Genomic DNA, 21,797 nt, shown 5'->3' on the forward strand with positions numbered 1-21,797 from the left:
ACAAAGCTTTCAGTATGCACATCTTCACTGGGCAGCAACTACTTAATAGCAACTATGCCCAATTGTTTATACAATCAGCCACTGGGGTTCTTGTTGTCCTTTCTTACCTTAAAATATTATGTAAAAGCATTAAACTGATGGTGACCTTTTCCACTGCTGCCTCAGGAAATGAATGCTGTCCAGGAAGTCAACTGGGTGGCTTTTGCAATCTTATTTATAGCTCATGAATCACATTAGCATGCAGTCCAGCAGAGTAATTACAAGTCCTCTAAATGTTTAAGGAAAATATGCAGTAGTTTTTTAAGTAATGTCTAATGTTAATAGCTCTCCTAGTAAGCGCTACTTATAAATATCCCTGTTTCTTATGCTGGGGCCTTAAACTAAGTATTCAGTTGACATGTTGCTTTATTCTTGGTTGTAGAATTGTTTAAGCCTGTGGATTAACAGATAAGGAGCAGAGGTTTCCAGGGTGCTCTTAGACAGAGAATCTCCTTCCATGTGAAGTTTCATAATTCTCTCTAGTAAACCTATTTATTTATTTATTTTTATTTGATTTGATTTGTCAATCACTTACAAGATAATAGGTGTAAGAATAAACATAGTTATGAATACATGAAATTGATACATATGAGAAAAAATAAAAGAAACAATAGGACAGGGATGGTAGGCACGTTGGTGTGCTTATGCACAACCCCTGCACACCTCTTAGGAAAGGGGTGAGGTCAATAGTAGACAGTCTAAGGTTAAAGTTTTGGGGGTTTGGGGAAGAAACCACATAGTCAGGTAGAGTGTTCTAGACATTGACCACTCTGTTGCTGAAGTCGTATTTCCTGCAACTAAGTTTGGTGCGGTTAACCTTGAGTTTGTATCTATTGTGTGCTCTTGTATTGTTATGGTTGAAGCTGAAGTATTCATTGAAAGGTAGGACATTGCAATATATAATTTTATATACTATACTTAGATCGGACCAAAGATGGCATAGTTCTAGAATTTCAAGTCTGGTGGCATAAGGTATTCTGCAACGAGTAGAGGAGTGGAGAACTCTTCTTGTGAAATATTTCTGGACTTTCTCAACTGTGTTAATATCAGATACATAATGTGGGTTCCAGACCGATGAGCTGTATTCAAGTATTGGTCTAGCAAATGTTTTGTATGCTCTAGTTAGTAGTGTGATATTACCAGAGATAAAGCAACGTAGGATTAGGTTAACAACTCTCAATGCCTTTTTGGCTATGTAGTTACAGTGGGCTCTAGCACTTAGATCATTAGAGATGAGTATTCCAAGGTCCTTGACAGAGTTTGGATCACCAACAAGGTCTTGACTATTCAGCTTGTATTTTATTTTCTGATTTATTTTTTTTGCCAATATGTAAGACAGAGCATTTATTTGTTGAGATTTGAAAGTTGCCATTTGATTGACCATTCTGATACAAAGTCGAGGTCTTTTTGAAGGGTAGCAGTATTGTCTATGGTGTTGAATAGCTTTACATCATCAGCGAAGAGAACGCAGTTGCTCTTAATATGATCACAGAGGTCATTTATGTAGAGTATGAAGAGAGTTGGTCCTAGAACACTGCCTTGGGGAACACCACTGTTGACAGGTACAGAATTTGATAGGATGCTCCCAATTTTGACCATTTGTTGTGTGTTTTACAGGAAAGCTTCTATCCAGTTATGCAGGTGTCCAGAGATACCATAAGATTTTAGTTTTAGTAGTGGTTTGCCATGTACCACTGAATCAAAGGCTTTACATAAGTCTATATAGATTGCGTCTGTTGCTTTGCCCTGATCGAATTGTGTAGTCTATATGTTTTTGCAGTGTAAGAGTTGCAGATTACAAGATAGTTTTTTTTTTCTGAAACCAAATTGTTTATTAGAGAGTAGGTTGTTTGTCTCTAAGTGGAGGATAATGGATTGGTTAATAATTGGTTAATAATAATACAGGTAACACAGCATAAAGAGATTGGTCTGTAATTTTCAACTAGGCTGGGGTCTCCCTTTTTGAAGATGGGGATGACTGTTGCTTTTGACCATAGTTTTGGTAAGGAGCTGGTCCTGAAAGATTTTTCAAAGTTTATGCTTAGAGGTTCAGCTCTGGCAGTAGATAGCTTTTTTAAGAAGTAGGCACATATTCCGTCTGGACCAATAGATAGAGATGGTTTTAGATTGCGTAGTGCTTTTTCAACATTGTCTTCTGTAAAATTGATATGTATTAGATCATTGTAGTTGTCTGTGGTTCGAATAGGAAATACTGGGCATGCTTCTGGGTAACTTGGATGTTTTTTAGATGTAAGGACTTTTTATAGAAGATAGCAACACCACTTCCTCTACGGATTTCATGATCTGATTGGTAAACATGATAGTCTCTTATTATAGTAATGGAGTCAGGGAGAGATGTGTTGAGCCATGTTTCACAGACAAATATGATGTCAAATTTAGCCGTATTTAGTAAGAGGAGAAATTCAGATATTTTATTTACAAGGCTTCTTGCATTGAGTAGCTTGCATGTAAAGCCAGCTGTAGTTGGAATTGGTGTAGTTAGGGGTATGCGTGCCTAGTCTTGGGTGATGGTGGATTGGTTTAAGTAGGGTTGGATGCTGAGTTGTGGGTAGTGTGACTTACTTTTGATACAGTCAGTACGGTAGTCAATGTATAGATCCTTTTCTCCATTGCCTAGACATTTTTTGAGTTCTGTGCAGAGTATACTGGAGCGGGCACGTCTCTGTACGGTTAGGTCCGGGTGAGAATGGAGGTTCTGATGGCTGGTGTTGCTTTTGGCGAGTGAATTTATAGTATAAATGAATTTACATTTGCTTGATTCATTTTTGCAAATGACCCTGCAGAAGCGTGGGGCCACCGAGCCGTCTGTTTTTGAACTCTGTGCTGTGGCAGGAAATGTCAAGTATTTCATCAATGGAGATGGTTTATCTACCTTTCTCTTGTGTCTGTTTGGAAATGTGCAACAGGGAGAGAGATTAATTATCACATCTTGACCTTGATGGCCAAACTGCTCCCACATTTCATTTCTACCACAATAAATCCTAGAAAAGCTCCAGGTTGTCAGAGGATGTATTTGCTAGGACTATCAGACATGCAAGATACGGACAACCACTGGATAACATCAAAGAGGTGGAATGTTCTGTATGTTTTTTCTGACACTTAGAATTTGTCCAGGTTTTTTTGCAGCCCAGGTATCATAAACTTTAATATGTGCAAAATTCAACAACTCATTTCCATCCTGACCATACTAAACCAGAAGTAGATAATATCTCTATCAAATTCTGTTTAATTATTAATGCTTACAAATATTTGTGTCTAGACTTGTTTATTGGCTTCTTAAATTATTTTGTACTGCTTATTTATTTCAGTTTACTGTATATGGCTGCCTATCTAAAATTCAAGGCTCTGGATGGCTAACCACAATGAAAAGCTATAAAAAAACATAGAACAAAAAACCCTACACAAATACAATAAGTAACCCAGGAAAAAACAAACAAAAAGCAGCAGCAACAACAAAACCAAGCAACCACAAATTAGCGCAGTCCAGAACCCCAAGCCTGGAGACATACCTTTCCAGCCTTTCTTTGCTTTGCAGAAGGTCCATTATAGGGTTAGCGGGTCTTCTGCATAGGAAGGATAACTAATTTTTGATGAAAAATAGAGAAAACCCTGATCTTTATTCACATTGATGCTGTTGTTCCATATCTATTTTCTTAACTATTATGCTATAGCTTTCTTCCTCACTGAAAGACACTCCCCATCTATTATTTCATGACTTGATGGAAAGATATGTGTTGTAGTTGTTAACTCATGTTGACCCATTTCCTTCCTAACCACGTAAAGCAGAAATCCTATTTCCCTGTTGCTTACGCTGATCAACAAATGTAGTGTTGTTTCAAGGCAAAGGGTATTTGAAACATCACACTGACATCAGAAGCTACGTCATATTAATCAGTCAGGAAGGTCAAGTCTAAAGAGGGAAGAGGAAGATGTGTGTGCATATTGATAGGTTACTCTGCTCCTAAGTATGACTGTAGAATGACAATTGTTTATAAAAAACAATTCTATTCTGTAAGAAATAAAACACTAGCTTTAAAACCACTCTTCTGAAAGTGTTTTAGGGGGAGCTGACTACTTTAAAGAAAAAGAGGGACAAACTACATGAACTTTGCTCTGCTTCTCCCTTAAAACTCTCCTGGATTTATTTTTTAACCAGAGCTGGAACAGTTATGAGAGCATATTTAGGTGTCATAGAATAGGATCAGCATTGATGATGTTCTAGAAGTTACTTTTCTGCACACAAACGACACATAAACAAGTTTTGTTGCAATGGTTCAGTATGGTTTGTGTTGCTAAATTGATATTGGATTGGATTGGACTTCTTGCAGTGTTGCATTTAAACATTAGTGGTATTTTGGTAGGCAGGTCAGAAGTTGATCCATATGGGGAGGGACCCTTGGAAGTATAATATTTCTCTCTCTCTCTCCCTCCCCCCCACTTTATCTATCATCTATCTATCATCTATCTATAATCCATCTATCTATCTATCTGTCTGTCTGTCTGTCTGCCTGCCTGCCTGCCTGCCTACCTATCTACCTATCTACCTACCTATCTATCATGAATGCAATGCAACTAAATCTGTTTAAAAATCCTAACATTTATTTCATAAGTTGGGATTTCACCATGTATATTAGCATAGCTTATAATAAGAAAAAAGTGGTCAATGGGTTCAGATGATTCAGGGCTGCTTAGTGTCTAAAATATTTCTGAGGAAAATGCATTAATATTTCTCCTCAGTGTTCCTGGGAAGTCTTTTTAAATCTGACAATTTCGCCAACTTGAGAATCAATATTTTTTCTTAGAAGGGGCCAAGACTTAGTCTCGGAAATTAAGTAAATTCAAGGATTTACTTAGAGGAAATCAGTAGGTTAATTGTCAAAGCCATAGTCTGGGATAGCAAACCAACTGAGACTTGTTTACCCACTGGTGAAAACCATTATATAACTATATAGCAACCCAAGTTAGATAAATAACTAATGTACAAGAAGAGTGAATCAACCAGGCCATGCTGGGTTGCCATTTTTCTGCACATAGAAATGTATAAGTTGGAACAAAACTTATAATACATCCCAATAAAAAAGGTTATTTGGAAAAGAAGCAAAATTGGATTTGTTTATTTCCCTAGTACATTCCCTACTCTGTTCATTTCTCCCTTGTGGTGCATTTTCATTTTTCTGACTCACTCCTTGCTATTGAATTATACAGCCCAATTACATGATTAAAGTTTGATTTGATAATGTCATAACATATCTATGCCTCTTCATCTATCAGCCTTGCAAAGTAATCCAGACAAGAAGAACATCCAGAACTACCTTATTGTAAGGTTACATTAACAGAATCAAGCAACTTTGAAAATGTATTTTCTCCTGTCTTTACAACCTCAGAACTAGGGAGTATCCTTTCTTAGACATTTCTTCTGTCAACTAGGCTGATGATTACTTGACCATTGCCCTGGCTGTAGCTCTTCTTCCTGTGTCTCAAGGTCATTTCCACACACCATTACATCATCTGATAGTATCAGGCCCTACATCATGAAAGGCAAACTTTAGAATGCTGAGCATCTGGTAACTGTATCTAATCATTCAGCCCAGAAGAAAATCCAGGATGATGATGAAGATTTAACAGATAACAGATAACATTTATTTGGAGTTGGAAGGGACCTTATAGGTCATCTAGTCCACCCACCTCCCGCACAAGCGGGAGACCCTACACCATTTCTGACAAATGGCAGTCCAATCTCTTCTTGAAGGTCTCAAGTGATGGCGCTCCCACAATTTCCGAGGGCAAGCTGTTCCATTGGTTGATTGTTCTCACTTCGTATGAGCCAGGTGCTGAAGCTCAGAACCATAAGCTAAAAATACTTCTTCAGGATACAATGTACTGACTTTTCATTTTTGCTTTTCTGGCCACCAGACATAAAGCAAAAAACAGTTGATTAGTAACTTTCCAATTCATTCTGTTTTCTCAAATCCAGCTGTATGAAATCTCTGGGGAATGTTCGTACTATAATGTAGAACAACTAATGAGGAAAACAAAAAGGTCTTCACTTTTTTTTTTTTTTTAGAGTGGCAGAGGCAGGGAGGTCAATATTGTCACCTCAGATGCAGGAATGAAATCTGATACATCACAAATTTGACAAGGAAAAGGCCTGATTTGTGCAACATGCATAATCTAACCAGAAGACCTTGCTATTTAATTTGGCAGCCATTTTAGTTAGGCATTGTAGTCCCCATCTGTGTTTGAGAGGCATTTCCTGGAGCTGCCAAAGCTTGGCAATGGTTCTATATTGCAACAATTTATTTTCCAGTCATTTGACACCTCTAATATCTCTAATTTTGTTTTCTTTTGTTTTTCTGGAGGACTAACTGGATAGAGCTCCATACAGTAATTGAGTTTTTGGATTCACAAAACATGACAGTATGGAGCCATGCTGTGCCATGCTGTGTTGTCTGAGTTAGTGGTGTCATGCAACACACCGACCTCATCACTGATCTTACTAAGTGTCTTGGTGTCTTTTTGTTCTATGATATATGAAACCTGCTTCTCTAATACTGGATACTCTTAGAGCAGAAATTAAAAACTTCTGCAAGATCTACTTTAAAGTAGATCTGCAAGATCTACTTTAAAAAAGCACATACTATAACACTGAAGTCTGTTAACCAGTATCTTAAGTGGTGTCTTAGGTAGGCAGGCATATAAAAATATATGAGGAACACTTGGAATTCATGTTCAGTCCAAGAATTTGTAATTACTATAAAAATATATTTCAAAACATGTCTTCCTCAATCCTGTTCCAAAAATATATGAATTTCTCTCCCTGCCTGAATATTATTATTTTTTGTCCCAAGGAAGGGTGGAAGCTTTCCAATTGCTAATATTATTAAAACATTTTTCATCTATTGTATTTCACACAAAGATCCAAACTAGATCTCAAATTTGCCTCTATCCATCCCTAACTTGAATAAGCAACTAATTATGTTTGTGTGATACATAAATCAAAAATTCTAGTTAGTTTATATGAGGATTTTATTCCATCTGACATAATTATTTAACCAGTTTTTGACATGTTCTGTTGTCTGTACCAGAAATAACCACAATTTCGATTTAGGAAACCCAAAACCTAAACCTTTCAATGACAAATCTTAGTTCCAAAGTGCTTAATTCCTATTTTGTGGCTCCTTTTTTTCATAAAAGAACAAAGTGATCTAATCTCCCAGAATTTACATTATGGGAGTGGGGTACAGAAGGATGATGCAGATCAAAATGGTCAAGAAAGTGGTGAGGGAAGATTTAGGTATTTGAATGAATTCAAGTTGCCAGATCAAATTGAATAGATTACATTCTAGGGCGCTAAAGCAATCTATGAATCACTATGTTACAGCTGGAAAACTGGACCAGAGTTAATGTTCTGATTCTGAAATGGGAAAAAGTGGACTATTGGAATTGCAGATCAATCAGAAATACCGAAGAAGCATCTAAATAATATCATCAAACAGTAGACTTGCAAGTAATTAGAAAGGAGCAAGGTGATTCTTAGAAGCCTACATTTGTTAAAATAGATTATGATTAACACCAACCTTATTGCTTTTTTGACATATGACTAGATTAGTAGACACAGGGAATATAGAGAATATGGTGTACCTAGATTTCAGTAAGTCTTCAGTGAGGCATTTGAAAAAAAATGACTGTAGCTTCTTTTTTGGAAAAAAAATGGAATAGGGTGGGATTAATAGTTCCACAGATGAACTTACATCTGGCAACAATTGGTTACTTACAGTTGGTTGAACAATGAACAACCACATCTAATGTGTAGTTATTAGTAGATCTATATCTACATAGAGAGAGATATGCAATGGGATATACTTCAGTCCTGGACTCAGTGCTCTTCAATCATTTTCTAAAAGACATAGATCTGGGGTTAGAGTGGATACTCAGCAAATTTACACATGACAGAAAGGTGGGATTGCTAGCATCTCAAAACAGGTTCACAATTCAAAAGTATCTTGATAGATCTGAACACTGTGCCTTTTCCAACAATATGCCATTCAATGGCAAGATATGTAGGACTCTGCACTTAGGAAGGAAAAATGTACCAGTACAAGGTTCAGCAGCAGTGCTTACAAAAAGGATCTGAATATCCTGGAAGATCACAGATTAAATATGAGTCAGCAGTGTGCTGCAGCTGCCAAAAGAGCCAATGGAATCTTAGGCTGCATCAATGTATAATGTCAAGATCATAGAAAGTGATAATTCCTTTCTATGCTGCATTGGTCAGACTGTACCTGGAACAATGCATCCAGTTTTTGAGGAACTGAAAAAAAGTGCAAAGAAGATCAAAGATGATGAAGGGTTTGAAGGCTAAATCTATGAAGAACAGTTAAAAGAATTGGGTATATTTAGTGTAAAAGAGAAAAATATAAAAGGAAGCATGACAGCAGACTTGAAGGGGTGTCACAAGAAAGAGAATATGGATTTATTTTCTGTAATGCCAAAGGATAAGTCAATAAGTAGAAGCTTTCTAAGGAAAGACCCTACCTCAATATAAGGACCTTCCTGACTGTGAAATCCTGATGGGCTATCACTGGAGATTTTCAACCAAAGATGGCACAGCCGTTAATGTGGGATGGTCACAAAGATCTCCAAGATCTTTTCCAGTCCAATGATTACATAAAATTATAAACCCTTGATGATGGTCTTTTTCAATTTAAACAACATGAGAATTCTAAAACTGGTTGAAGAGTTGCATACAGCAGATACAATGTTGATACCTAAACCTGAACAACAGTTATTTCTCAGATGAAATTATCCAATATGCAGTACCTGCAGAAAACATATTCAGATAAGAAGATGACAACTCACAGGGCTTTAGAACTGCTATTAATAAAAGGAAAAGTACTTGACTTGATCAATCGGCCAACTAAGAAAACTTCTATTCATGATAGAGTGATACCTGTGGTAATATTGACATATCTTAGAGGAAGCTTAAGGGGATTACTGAGATAAAGTGCTCTGAAGGCTTGAAATGCTATTTAAACAGCAAGTGGTGTCCTTGGTATCCAATAGAATGGTTTTTGTGACAGTGAATCACAGTTATCAGTGGAAACTATCAACACAAATTATATAAGGGCTTGTGGGAGACTTAAGTGTGACTTTAAATGAGTACATGCAGCCATGCGTCTCTTGTTATTCTACATGAAGTGATTGCATCAGTAAGACACTCCAAGTCAACTGTAAAATGTTAAGCAAGGGCTTAAACTAGTATCCATTGCATTCTTCTAAAACAGACACATTCCTTGTGCCATTGGACTTCTTTTCTGTTTAACATCTTTAAAGCTTTCTTTCTTTTTAATGGGTATATTTGAAAACTTAATGTACTCACAATCCAAGGTAAAATGATGTTCAAATGCATTATCCTTGTTTAACCTTCAAAGGCTGCTTACATCAAAGATATGATAGAGCAGAGGGAGACTGATTGTAAAAATCTTTGAAAAAACACCATTAAAAAGCTATCGTTGAAAATACTCCTGATAATTAAAAATGTGAATAAGCTACATGACCTCTTTAGGTTGGCTGCAAAAGAAAAAATAATAGTCTTTACAACTATAAGAGTAAACAGAAAAAAGAGGAAGCAAAAAGCTTTTCCAACATTCAGCACTGTTTATTTCAACAGCTATGAGAATGAAATGATATTGCTTACATTTTTATCATACTCATTCACTACTTGTCCCAGGTTCAAAGTTATGCTCAGTTTTAAAGGAAGATGGATGCTTAGTTAAAGTTAAGTGTGTTTGTGAATGCAACCAGTAAGGGAGAGGTTTGTATACCATGAAAGTTACTTATGTGTCAAAGGGTATGTCTCATCACTAGGCTCTCATCACTAGGCTGAACCTTGTGATGAGGCTTCTACTGACTTTTTTTTTAAAAAAAAATAACGCAATCTCTGTCTTTATAAAAATTATTTCATCCATCTCCAGGGGACCTAAATGTTTTACCTAAGAACAGAAACAGTTTTGAGCTTTGAAGTAGATTTGAAATTTATAGAATGGGGGATCTACAGTTGCTTGCTTGTTTCCTGTCAATTGACTGATGGATCTAGCTCTGAATCTGACAGAACCCAGATTACATGCTTATAGAATATTTCAGCATTCATAAAAAATTACCCAATGCATTTGTGGCTTGATCGGCAGCCATTTTTTAATCTCTTTATTCATTCTGATTTTCATTTCATCATCTTATCTGATCAAAGTTCTTGAAACCTCAAAATCCTACACCACTTTTTGCCTAATAAAAACATTTAATTAATTCTAATGTTTGTCTCCTCATGGCAAATGTGGTTATTTTTACTTATTCTATTCTGTTCTAGAAATAAGGAGTTCAAACTAAACAGAAATCTTGTGGCAACCTGATGAGTTCCAGATTTGAGCTGGGGGTCCTATGGCCCGCTAGATGTTGCTGAAGTATAATTCCCAACAGCCCCGGCCATTATGGTCAGTAGTGAGGAATGCTAAGGGCTATTTAGCAATATCTGGAGGTCCCAAAGGTTCCCCATGATTGAGTGAGCTTTCCTAGAATACTCTTCCTCGGAAGCATAAAGAATTATCTTGAGTTGCTGTTATATATATACACAGATGGTGTTGGAAGAATAAACAGTGAGATCAGAGGGAAAGGAAATGAAGGAAGTAGAGGCAGTGGCAATTGTAGTAATAATGGTGAATGTTGTTACTGATAATAAATACCCTGATACTGGATAAATTAACACAAACATATGGTCTGTCAAATCAAGCCAATTATAACCTGTTTTTTGTGAATGACAGCAAATTGACCAAGCACAAATTCTTTTCATTCCTCTCTATTCCTATGAAAAGCTAATCTCCTACTTTTATTTTAAACCTGTGAATAGAGAATTCATGAGTGCCATATCAGCTATTGGCCCCAATAAGGACCTCTATACAGTGATGGGATTCAAATAATTTTAACAATCTCTGCCCTAATGTTCTCTGCCCTAATGAGTTCTTCCAACAACCAGTTCTCCAAACTGCTCAGAAAGCTAACAACCGGTTCTCCCGAAGTGGTGCGAACTGGCTGAATCCCACCACTGCCTGTATATATTCATAAATCAGTAATATTTTCCTAAAATGCAGACACTGTGTCCAGAATAAAAGAAAAGTAAGGACATGATTCCTAAGACAAGCTTTTTTGGAAGTAATCTTCACTTTATAATGGGAAAGTATTCTACAGCAGTAAATAAAAAGTCAAATGAGAATGAAAAATGTTTAGAAAGTATTTCTGAGGAACAATTATAAATATGATTCAAATATATCTCTATTATGAATATTAAAACACCCATGTATTTTAGTTTTATTGTATTCTACCAGTTTACCTCAATCTGTGTCTTCCAAATGTATATGAGCATAAGTCTCATCATTCCTCTGTCAATATGCTAACTGTCACATTATTTTCCTATAAGGATCATAAAACTACTCAGGGAAACCATATTTTAAATGTGTTCATGCAAAAGTGAAAGTTGGTACTATAAAATAATCAAAGACCTGTATTTTAGAACAGAGGATGTTGGTGATTTCGAGTCTGATTCTATTAGCATCATCAGGGTTGGTTTTGGTCAGGCTGGTTTCAACTCCGCATATGATGGTTTCACACAAAAAGATTTCTCCTAGACCAAATCAACAAAGATCTTCTCACACTTCACCTCAGACTCAGCAACAAGATTCACCCCTTACTTTGGGACAAATCCAAACAACTCGCTGTCTGGAGAGCCAAAACACAGACCACCCTCAAGACAGACACACACACCAACAAACTCAGAAAACTACAACAATGCCAGAAACCAACTCCTCTCCCCTCACAGCCACACATGAAACAAACAGTGCACAACATCTCAGACAAGATCCTCACCGAAGCCGAAACCAAGGTCCTTTCAAAAGGATTCAACTTTGCTGTTGCTCCCAAACACATCCCCACAGAAACCATCATATGCGGAGTTGAAACCAGCCTGACCAAAACCAACCCTGATGATGCTAATAGAATCAGACTCGAAATCACCAACATCCTCTGCACTAGCAAACCACCCAAAAGCAACTTATCCAAAGAAGAACAAACTGCACTACGTAACCTGAAAGAAGACACCAGCATAATAATCCTACCAGCAGACAAGGGCAGCGACAGTGGTTATGAACACATCTGACTACCAAACCAAGTTAACCAACCTACTCCTAGACCCCACATACAAACCCTAAAGACAGACCCCACCACCTACCTAGAAAAAACCACCAGATCCAAAATAAAAGCCTCCCCATCAGTGAAGAAATCCAGCAAAGAATCATACCCAGAGAGAAATCTTCCAGATGCCCTAAGCTTTATGGTCTCCCCAAGATACACAAAGAAGGAACTCCACTTAGACCAATAGTCAGCTCCATAGGCTCACCTCTACAAAACCTAGCCAAATTTCTCGCCAAACAACTACAGCCCTATGCAGAATCCATCAACTCACATGTAAGAAACTCATTCCAGTTCATCGAGATCATAAAGAAACAAAACTTACAACCCAGCGACCTACTAGTGAGCTTCGATGTCATATCCCTCTTCACCCAAGTGCCAATAAAAGAAGCCTTGACAGCCATCCAAAACAAATACAACCCCCCAGCACATCCTAGATCTGACCAATCACTGTCTATCCAATACATACTTCACCTACAACGGACAAAAATACAAACAAATAGAAGGAGCACCCATGGGATCACCCCTCTCACCTGTCATCGCAAACCTCTACATGGAACACTTTGAAACACAAGCTCTAGAAAAATATGATCACAAACCCAAACTCTGGCTCAGATACGTAGATGACACCTTCATAATCTGGCCACACGGGAAAGAAAAACTGAACAACTTCCTCACACACCTCAACAGCCTACACCCCAAAATACAATTCACCATGGAAACAGAAGCTAACAATCAACTTCCCTTCCTAGATGTCTTGGTATACAAAAAACCCAATGGCTCCCTAGGACACACCATCTACCAAAAGAAAACACATACAAACCGCTATCTACACGCACTCTCACACCACCACCCAGCACAGATCAATTCCGTAGCTGAGACACTCATCTCCAGAACAAAATGCTTAGCTGATGAACAACACCTAAAAACCGAACTAAACACTCTCACCAACGCACTAACAGCCAATGGATTTCAAAGAAAGAAGATCACCCACCTAATCCAAAAAGAAACCCCAACCAAAATCCAAGACAGAGAACAAGAGAACGGCAAAGCCCTCCTCCCATATATAAAAGGCACTACAGACAAAATCAGCAAGATCCTCCAAAAACACAACATTAAAACAGCATTCTGCACAAACAGAAAAATATCCACCATCCTAAGAAACCCTAAAGACAAAATCGAGTTAGAAAACCAAGGAGTATATGAAATCCCTTGCACTGCCTGCCTCACCACATACATTGGACAAACTAACAGAAGAATAAGTGCACGCGTTGAAGAACATAAGAACTCAATCAAAAAGAAGAACCAACCTCTTCCCTGGTCCAACACCTCAAAGCCACAGGACATGAGATTGACTTTAAAAATACCAGAACTATCGCCAAAACTGAACACTTCAGCAGCAGAATAATCAGAGAAGCCATAAGAGATAGAAAAACGCCCACACAGCATGAATAAAAGAGATGACACCTCCCGCTTACCAGCCATTTGGAAACCCGCCCTCATGAACAGGCGAGTACCCAACATGATGAATGACACCAGACCCACACCCACGAGGGCCACACAAGATGCCACCACCACACTTCCACGTAAAAATCAGACTCACACCCACACAGAAGATGAGACACGACCACAGACCAGAAGCCGCACTGCAGCTGCATCACTACCCACTTCAAACCTATCTGAGCCATACATGAGCGAACTGACCCCCACCATGAAGATGTGGCACGACCACGAACTCAAAGCCAAACAGCAAGATCCCAGCTCACCAGCTCAAATCCCCAGCAGCTGGGACTAGCCTGAGCACGGCCAAGCCCCCACCTGAACAGAGCACGCCTCCAGCCAATCAGAACACGGCCAGCCCCCAACCAATCAGAACACAGCCAAGCCTCCAACCAATGAGAACACACCCCCACCCAATCGGAACGCAGCCAAGCCCCCACCCAGTCAAGTCACACCCCACTGGCAGTTAGAAGGAAGAAGCAGCTGAAAGCTCACATCACTCTGAGAAGCACAGAGCCGAAGAAGCAAGCCTGAAGATGATGAATGAGACTTCATCGAAACGTTGCCTAGATACTTTGAATCTTACGCGGGAGAAAACCCGAATAACCAAAGATCCACATACAAATACCCGCGAGAACCTCAGAAAACACACACACACACACACACACACACACACACACACACACACACACACACAATATATATATATATATATATATATATATATATATATATATATATATATATATATATATATATATATATATTTTTTGAGGTTCTGCAGGTATTTGTATGTGGATCTTTGGTTGTTTGAGGTTTTCTCAGCAGTAAGATTGAGTATCTGGCAACGTTCGATGAAGTCTCATTCATCATCTTCAGGCTTCTGTCTTCAGCTCTGTGCTTCTCAGAGTGAGAAGAGTGAGAACTCTGAGAAGCACAGAGCTGAAGACAGAAGCCTGAAGATGATGAATGAGACTTCATCGAAGCGTTGCCTAGATACTTCCAATCTTACGGGGAGAAAACCGAATAACCAAAGATATATATATATATATATATATATATATATATATATATATATATATACACACATACATATTTGTTTTCTTAAGTTTTCGCGGGTACTTACATGTATGGTATTCAGCTTTGTTCGGGTATTTTCCTACGTCATTATAGTGGTGCTTTTAAAGTTGTAGCAATGTTTCGGCAGAATTTCATCTGCCATCATCAGGCTTCTGTATTGTGTTCGTCTGTGAGTCAGACTTTCACAGCCATTTCAGTTTTAAATTTGGATCTAGCCTACTGCTGTGCCAGAATGGCTTTTTCTTCATCCTGATTGGTTGGGAGTCTTGGTCTGTGTTTATTGGTCTTGGAGTTTGCTGTGTTCTGCTTGATTGGTGTTTCTGTTTTGTGGCTTTTTTTGTCTTGATTGGGTCAAAAAATTCTGCTTGTACGTTTCGACGTGGTTTCACTATTCACTCAAGTCCCAATAAAAGAAACTCTTGAAATCATCAAAAATAAATACCAACCAGCTAAACACCTCATGGAACTAGCAGAACACTGCTTAACCAACACATATTTCATATACAAAGGACAAAGATACAAGCAAATTGAAGGAGCCCGTATGGGAGCACCACTGTCACCCGTCATTGCAAACCTGTTCATGGAAGAATTTGAATCCGGAGCCCTGGCTAATGCCACCCACAAACCCAAACTATGGTTAAGATACACCGATGACACATTTGTGATTTGGCCCCATGGAAAAGAAAACCTAAACAATTTCCTAACACACCTAAACAGCACACACCCCAAAATCAAGTTCACCATGGAAACGGAAATAAACAAACAACTACCCTTCCTAGATGTGCTAATCTACAAAAAAACAGATGGCACACTAGGACACACCATATACTAGAAGAAAACACACACAAACTGCTACCTCAACGCCCAATCCCACCACCATCCAGCACAGATAAACTCCATGGCCAAAACACTAATCGCCAGAACCAAATGCCTGGCAGACAAGACACACATAAAGCCTGAACTATGCACCCTGACTAAAGTACTGACAGCCAATGGCTTCCACAAAAGCAAAATCACTGGCTTGATCCACAAAAACACACTGAGACATAATGGAGACCTAGAAGATGAACAGACCTATGGAACAGCTGTCCTGCCCTACATAAGAGGTACTACAGACAAAATCAGTAAGATACTACACAGGCATCACATCAAGACTGCCTTCAAAACAGACAGAAAAATAGCAGCCATCCTAAGAAACCCCAAAGATAAAATTGACCTGGAAAACCAAGGCATATATGAAGTCCCCTGTGCATCATGCCTGGCCACATACATTGGACAGACCAATAGAAGAATAAGTACCCGCCTGGATGAACACAAAAAATGCAGTAAAAAAGCTGGAACACACTTCCTCACGAGTCCAACACATGAAAGCCACAGGTCATAGCATCAACTTCAATGGCACCAAAACCCTAGCCACTATAGAAAACCCCAGCTACAGAATTATCAGAGAAGCCATAGAGATTAAAAAAAGACCTGAAAGCATGAATAGAAGAGATGATTCCACCAGACTGTCAATTATTTGGAAGCCTGCACTCACAAACAAAAAAATCTCCACACCACAAGCCAGGCAAACACCTGGGCACAAACAGATCCCCCCTGATACCTCCAGCTCAAACACACCCCAACCAGGCACCCAGATGAAACCTAGCTTCCTAATAAATGATAGCCATCCATTTACTCGGAGCCAAGCTGCACTAAAAGTCTCCAATACAGGAAACACAATGTTGCCAGTCATTCAAGACAAAAAAAGCCACAAAACAGACAGAAGATATTAGAAACACCAATCAAGCAGAACACAGCAAACTCCAAGACCAATAAACACAGACCAAGACTCCCAACCAATCAGGATGAAGAAAAAACCATTCTGGCACAGCAGTAGGCTAACCCCAAATTTAAAACAGAAACGGCTGTGAAAACCTGACTCACAGACGAACTCAATACAGAAGCCTGATGATGACAGATGAGATTCTGCCGAAACATTGCTACAACTTTAAAAGCACAACTACAATGACATGGGAAAATACCCGAGCAAAGCTGAATACCATACATGTAAGTACCCACGAAAACATAAGAAATATATATATGTATATGTCTGTCTGTCTGTCTGTCTGTCTGTCTGTCTGTCTGTCTGTCTGTCTGTCTAGGTGTGTTCGGGTCTTTTCCTGTGTAAGATTAAGAGTATCTTGGCGACGTTTTGGCGAGGTCCCACTCACCATCCTCAGGCTGGTGCTTTCAGCTTCATGCCAGTGCAAGCAGTGTGTGATTGGAACTGCCGTCTCTCTAGAAATACTGGTGGTGGGGGCTGGTGTGCTGGGCTGGTTGGCTGTGCTGCTGCCTCTTGATTGGTTGATGGAGTTGATGTTGGTATAATGGGCTGTGTGATGGCCTTGTGAGTTTTGTTGTGGAGCTATCCTGGATCTTGCGCTGTAATTTCCTGGGTCATTTGTTTTGTAGTGATCTTTTTTCCATTAGCCTCTCGTGTTTTAACAGTTTGGGTAATGGGTTGTGTGATGGGCTTGCGAGTTCTTTTGTTGTGATATCCTGGGTCCTGCATTGTAATCTCCTGGGTCGTTTGTGTTTTGATCTCTTTTCTATTAGCCTCCTGTGTAGTAACGGCTTGGGTAATGGGTTGTGTGATGACCTTGTGAGCTTTATTGCTGTGGTATCCTTGGTCTTGTGCTATGATATCCTGGGTCATTTGCTGTGTTGCAACTTCTTGAGTTCTTGTGGTGTTATTTCCTGAAATAGGACACTTGTTGAGATGCTCATGTCATTCCTCTCTCTGAGAGCTTCTAATGGGTTACTGAGTGTAATTCAGGTGCTGCTTAACATCTATAAAGCTCTTCATAGCACAGGATCAAATTGTTTTCAGCATTGCCTATCTCCACTGTATCTCTTACCACTCCAGAATAGGCAGTGTTGGTGTGCTCCAATCCCTTCTATTAGGCAGTATCATGTTATGGACCTATGAGTTGTGCCCTCTCTTTCACAATGACTGCTCTAGAGAATAACATGTATTCAGAGATCTGGATGGCCCCAGTCCTGCTAGCCTTTTGTGAAGTATGGAGACTAGAAACATTTATAGTCATAACAAAAATCAGTCATCCTAACTATGCTCTTCATAGACATCCACTGGGTGGTGGTGGTGGGGAACAAATGCCTAAATGTCATGATTACACAATGTAAATTCTTATTATTTTTGTACTTGTGTCTGATATCTGTATGCAATATGAAAAGCTATGGCTTGTTTGCTGATATCACTCTGACTGGCAGCTATGCCTGTAGTGCTGTCTTTTTACCCCTCTCTGAATACTTCCTTAATCATTGTCATTTCTATTATTTAAGGTAATGTGTGAATGTAGAGTGCCATCACTTTCAATTAGCTCTAAGGGGATTTCAATTTGTACCAGCTTTCCTCAATTTGATGACCATCATTTGGATTGGGATTACAATTTTAGCCACTGTCTGTACTCTTTTGGTAATTTATCCAGTGCTTCCAGAGGTTTGGATCATCATCATCATCTCCTTTTGTGCGAAGCGCAAATTTCTTTCAATGAATCCTACCCGTGGCAGCATCTTCAGCATCTTCCCATTTGATATCCTATCTCCATAAGTCATCTTTAAATGCCTGATGCCAAATTTTGCATGGTGTACCCCACCTAAGCTTTTCTACTGGCAGCTACCATCTTACAGTGTTTTTCAGGTATTGATGTTCTGACAAGCAAACTAAATCACCAACTAGATGAGTTTGACATTCCATCAGAATGGCTTGCTACTTCCTGGATATACTCCACTGGAAAATTTCCTCATTGGTGACATGGTCTCACCAAATGACATCCAGAATTCTCTGTAGGCAATGTTAATGGAACACATTGAAGTTTCTTTTTTGCTGTGTGTGTTGTCAATGCCCATGTTTCACTGGCACAGATTGTTGATACAACAATGGTCTTATAAAGTTGTAACTTGGTTTTCTTATCTATTGTTGGAGTTGACCAAATAGGTTCAGATAGACTGGTATATTTCAAATATCTGCTGTACATCTGCAAATATCTGCTGTATATCTGCAAATATAAGTGTGATCTTAGTATTGGTCCATTTGATATACTGAATCTGTATTTTGTAATCTGATTTAAGAACATTAACAAACCTCTGAGCAAATACTTTCTTCCAGATCTGTGGTTCAGTCAACATTTAAAATACTTCTTTCTGGAGTTTTCCAGATTCCCACTATATACCACCCAAAGTCACTATGAGTTATGTGTGTGTCTCTCTCTCTCTCTGTGTGTGTATATATATATATATACATACACACATATGTTTTACAAACCATCTTAATTTAAATAATAACTTAAAAGTAGAGCTAAAATCCATTTCCATCCTGTTCCTTCAGAGGTCTTGGCTTTACTTATTGGCTAATTACTTGACAGCTAGCCTGAGTCATTTCCTGTTTGCCATTGAAAAAAAGGGATTAGTTCATAGTCCTTTTTCCATCCAAGAAGCATCTCACACTTGATTAAGATATTTTGATGTCACGGCATGAGGCTTTCAACTTTTAAACTTGTCATATGAAACCCAATTAAAAGACATTCAGTACAAAAATAGCCTTTTGGAATTCAGCCCATATAAAGTGGCCAGCTGTCCTCCCACTCCTTTGAGGGTGTTCCTGCCTTTTTGTGTTGTGATGGTGTCCAATAATTATGGTAATTTATGAATTGAAACATTTCCTCTAATCTTCAACAATTACCATCAGTATCACCACAATAATGCATTACAGTCATACATAACTTCACATGTATTCACATGTATTATCTTCTTGCAATCTTTATTTTATAACCAATCTGTACAGTAATGTAGGACAGAATTTCTCTCATCAAATGGCAGATGAAGGCTGAGGCCATCAAGAATTCGCTTTTCATGAGGCAGAGCTGTGCTTGTGGTAGAGCTGAGTTTGTGGCAGAGTTGAGATTCACACTTGCAAAGTCCAGATTTGCAGCTCAGTTCCTTAGCTCCTCCTCCTCCTCCTCTTCCTGTTCCAAGATGTATAATTGTCCAATAGGGAGGGAAGCAAGGACAAAGATAAACAGGGGAAAGGAATAATTGCAATCAATATGTATATATAGGATTAAATTGCAATCTTATACAAACTTTCCTGTAATCAAAGCCACTGAATACAGTGTACTTTTGAGTATATATGAACACATATACTTAAATGATATGATATAGTAACAGTGACAGAGTTGGAAGGGGTCTTGGAGGCCATCCAGTCTACCCCCAGATCATGCAGGAGACCCATACCATTTCTGACAAATAGCTGTTTAGTCTCTTTTTAAAAGCCTCCAGTGATGGGGCACCCACATCTTCCAAACTCAATTTGTTCCATGGTTGATTATTCTCACTGTTAGGAATTTTCTCCTTAGTTCTAGATTGTTTCTCTCCTTTGATGAGTTGGATGAGTTGTCATCCATTGTTTCTTGTCTTGCCTTCTGGTGCTTTGGAAAATAAGTTTACCCTTCATTGTTGTAGTAGCCCTCCAAGTAATGGGAGCCCTTCAAATATTGCAAGATATCATGACATCCCTAGTCCTTCTAGAATATAGGGTACATGTTGTGTGTGTGTGTTTGTGTGTGTGTGTGTGTGTGTGTATTATTCATATGTATAGGGTATATGTTACTCTACCACCTTCCAGGACTCACATTTTCAGTTTCTGCTGTTTATAGTTTGTCAAGAAGGTGGGGTGGTGAAATCAGTAACTGATGTAGCAGTGCAAAATTAAACAGCTCTTTCTTTCACCTGCAGAAAACTTGCTACCTGATTTGCCTTTATTTGCCTTTCTTTGTTAGACAAAGTAAGGGAAATCTACTGGTTCCTATCATTACAGAGGCATGAAAAATAGGCTTTGATCACATGGTATTGGTCACTGTTTTGGCCAGTTTGATCTCACACACTAATGATATACAGAAATAATCTTATGAGAAAATATCCCAGAAACTTTCTTTACAAAAAATATTTCATGTATGCTCCTTTTGGCTAGCATACCTAGTACAGTGTTGCAAAAAAGCATATTTATCTTTTGAATTTATAAGATTATTGTAGTTTTTTATTACTTAGCAGTTTCCTAAATCTGTATTCTATTAATATATATTCTGAAGTGATGTTTTGGACTTTCTTATTATTGGTCTGTTTAAAATAGTTTTGGTTTGTTTCTTTTCATGCTTGGAATTTATTGGAGTTCAAGTCCAAGAAATGGCACTGCTGAACTGAAATAAATTGCTCCTAATTCCCATTGCCTTTAGCCTGCTATACATGAGTCACATATTTTAGGGGACTACAACTCCCCTAATCCTAACCCAGAATGTAGGAGCTCATAGTCCAAATCCAAGTTAGCCAGGTTGCTTTGTTCTTTAATTATGCTTTATCTAACAATAGTTCTTTTTTTAAAACAAGGGTGGCAGTTTTAAGACCACCCCAAACATTATTCCTGCCAAATCCATCCCTGGAACCTGCATTTGTTTGGTATGGGCTTGTATGATAATTGAGATAATCATTTCCTGCCAAGTTTAATTATAGTAAATATGAGAACAGTACAATTATAGTCATTCGCATTGTTTTCAAAAGGTAGGCTGATAAAGGGCTTAACTGTCTTATTGACATTAAGTAGACTGTTAATGTGTTGCATTATCTTGTTCCTGTATTTTAAAAATATCTATAGGAAATGTTCAGGATAGAACTGATTGATCAAAAATAAGCAACTCAACAAGCTTCTGCTACCCTTGAGACTTTCTCTTGATGTACAGAAACTAGCAGTAGCTTTTCCATAAATGGGGCTAAAACATAATCAACTGCAGATTGGAAAACATATGTTGGATAAACAGTTTCCTTAATTATTTTTCCAGAAGTGCATTTATGCACACATACCCTTAGGG

The 21,797-nt window shown here is 38.4% G+C and overlaps 1 long non-coding RNA gene across 1 annotated transcript in view; it reads left to right on the forward strand.

Annotated features, from left to right (window-relative positions):
• The first annotated feature begins 210 nt into the window (after positions 1–210).
• LOC148131294 (uncharacterized) overlaps positions 211–21,797 on the forward strand; it is a 37,644-nt gene continuing 16,057 nt past the window's right edge. The window contains exon 1 of the long non-coding RNA XR_015748707.1: positions 211–332. This is a non-coding gene — a long non-coding RNA (uncharacterized LOC148131294). The remainder of the gene's footprint in view (positions 333–21,797) is intronic.

This window comes from Notechis scutatus, chromosome 3, assembly GCF_049901735.1.
Source record: "Notechis scutatus isolate UNSWTSFEM ecotype Mainland chromosome 3, rNotScu1.2, whole genome shotgun sequence".
NCBI lineage: Eukaryota > Metazoa > Chordata > Lepidosauria > Squamata > Elapidae > Notechis > Notechis scutatus.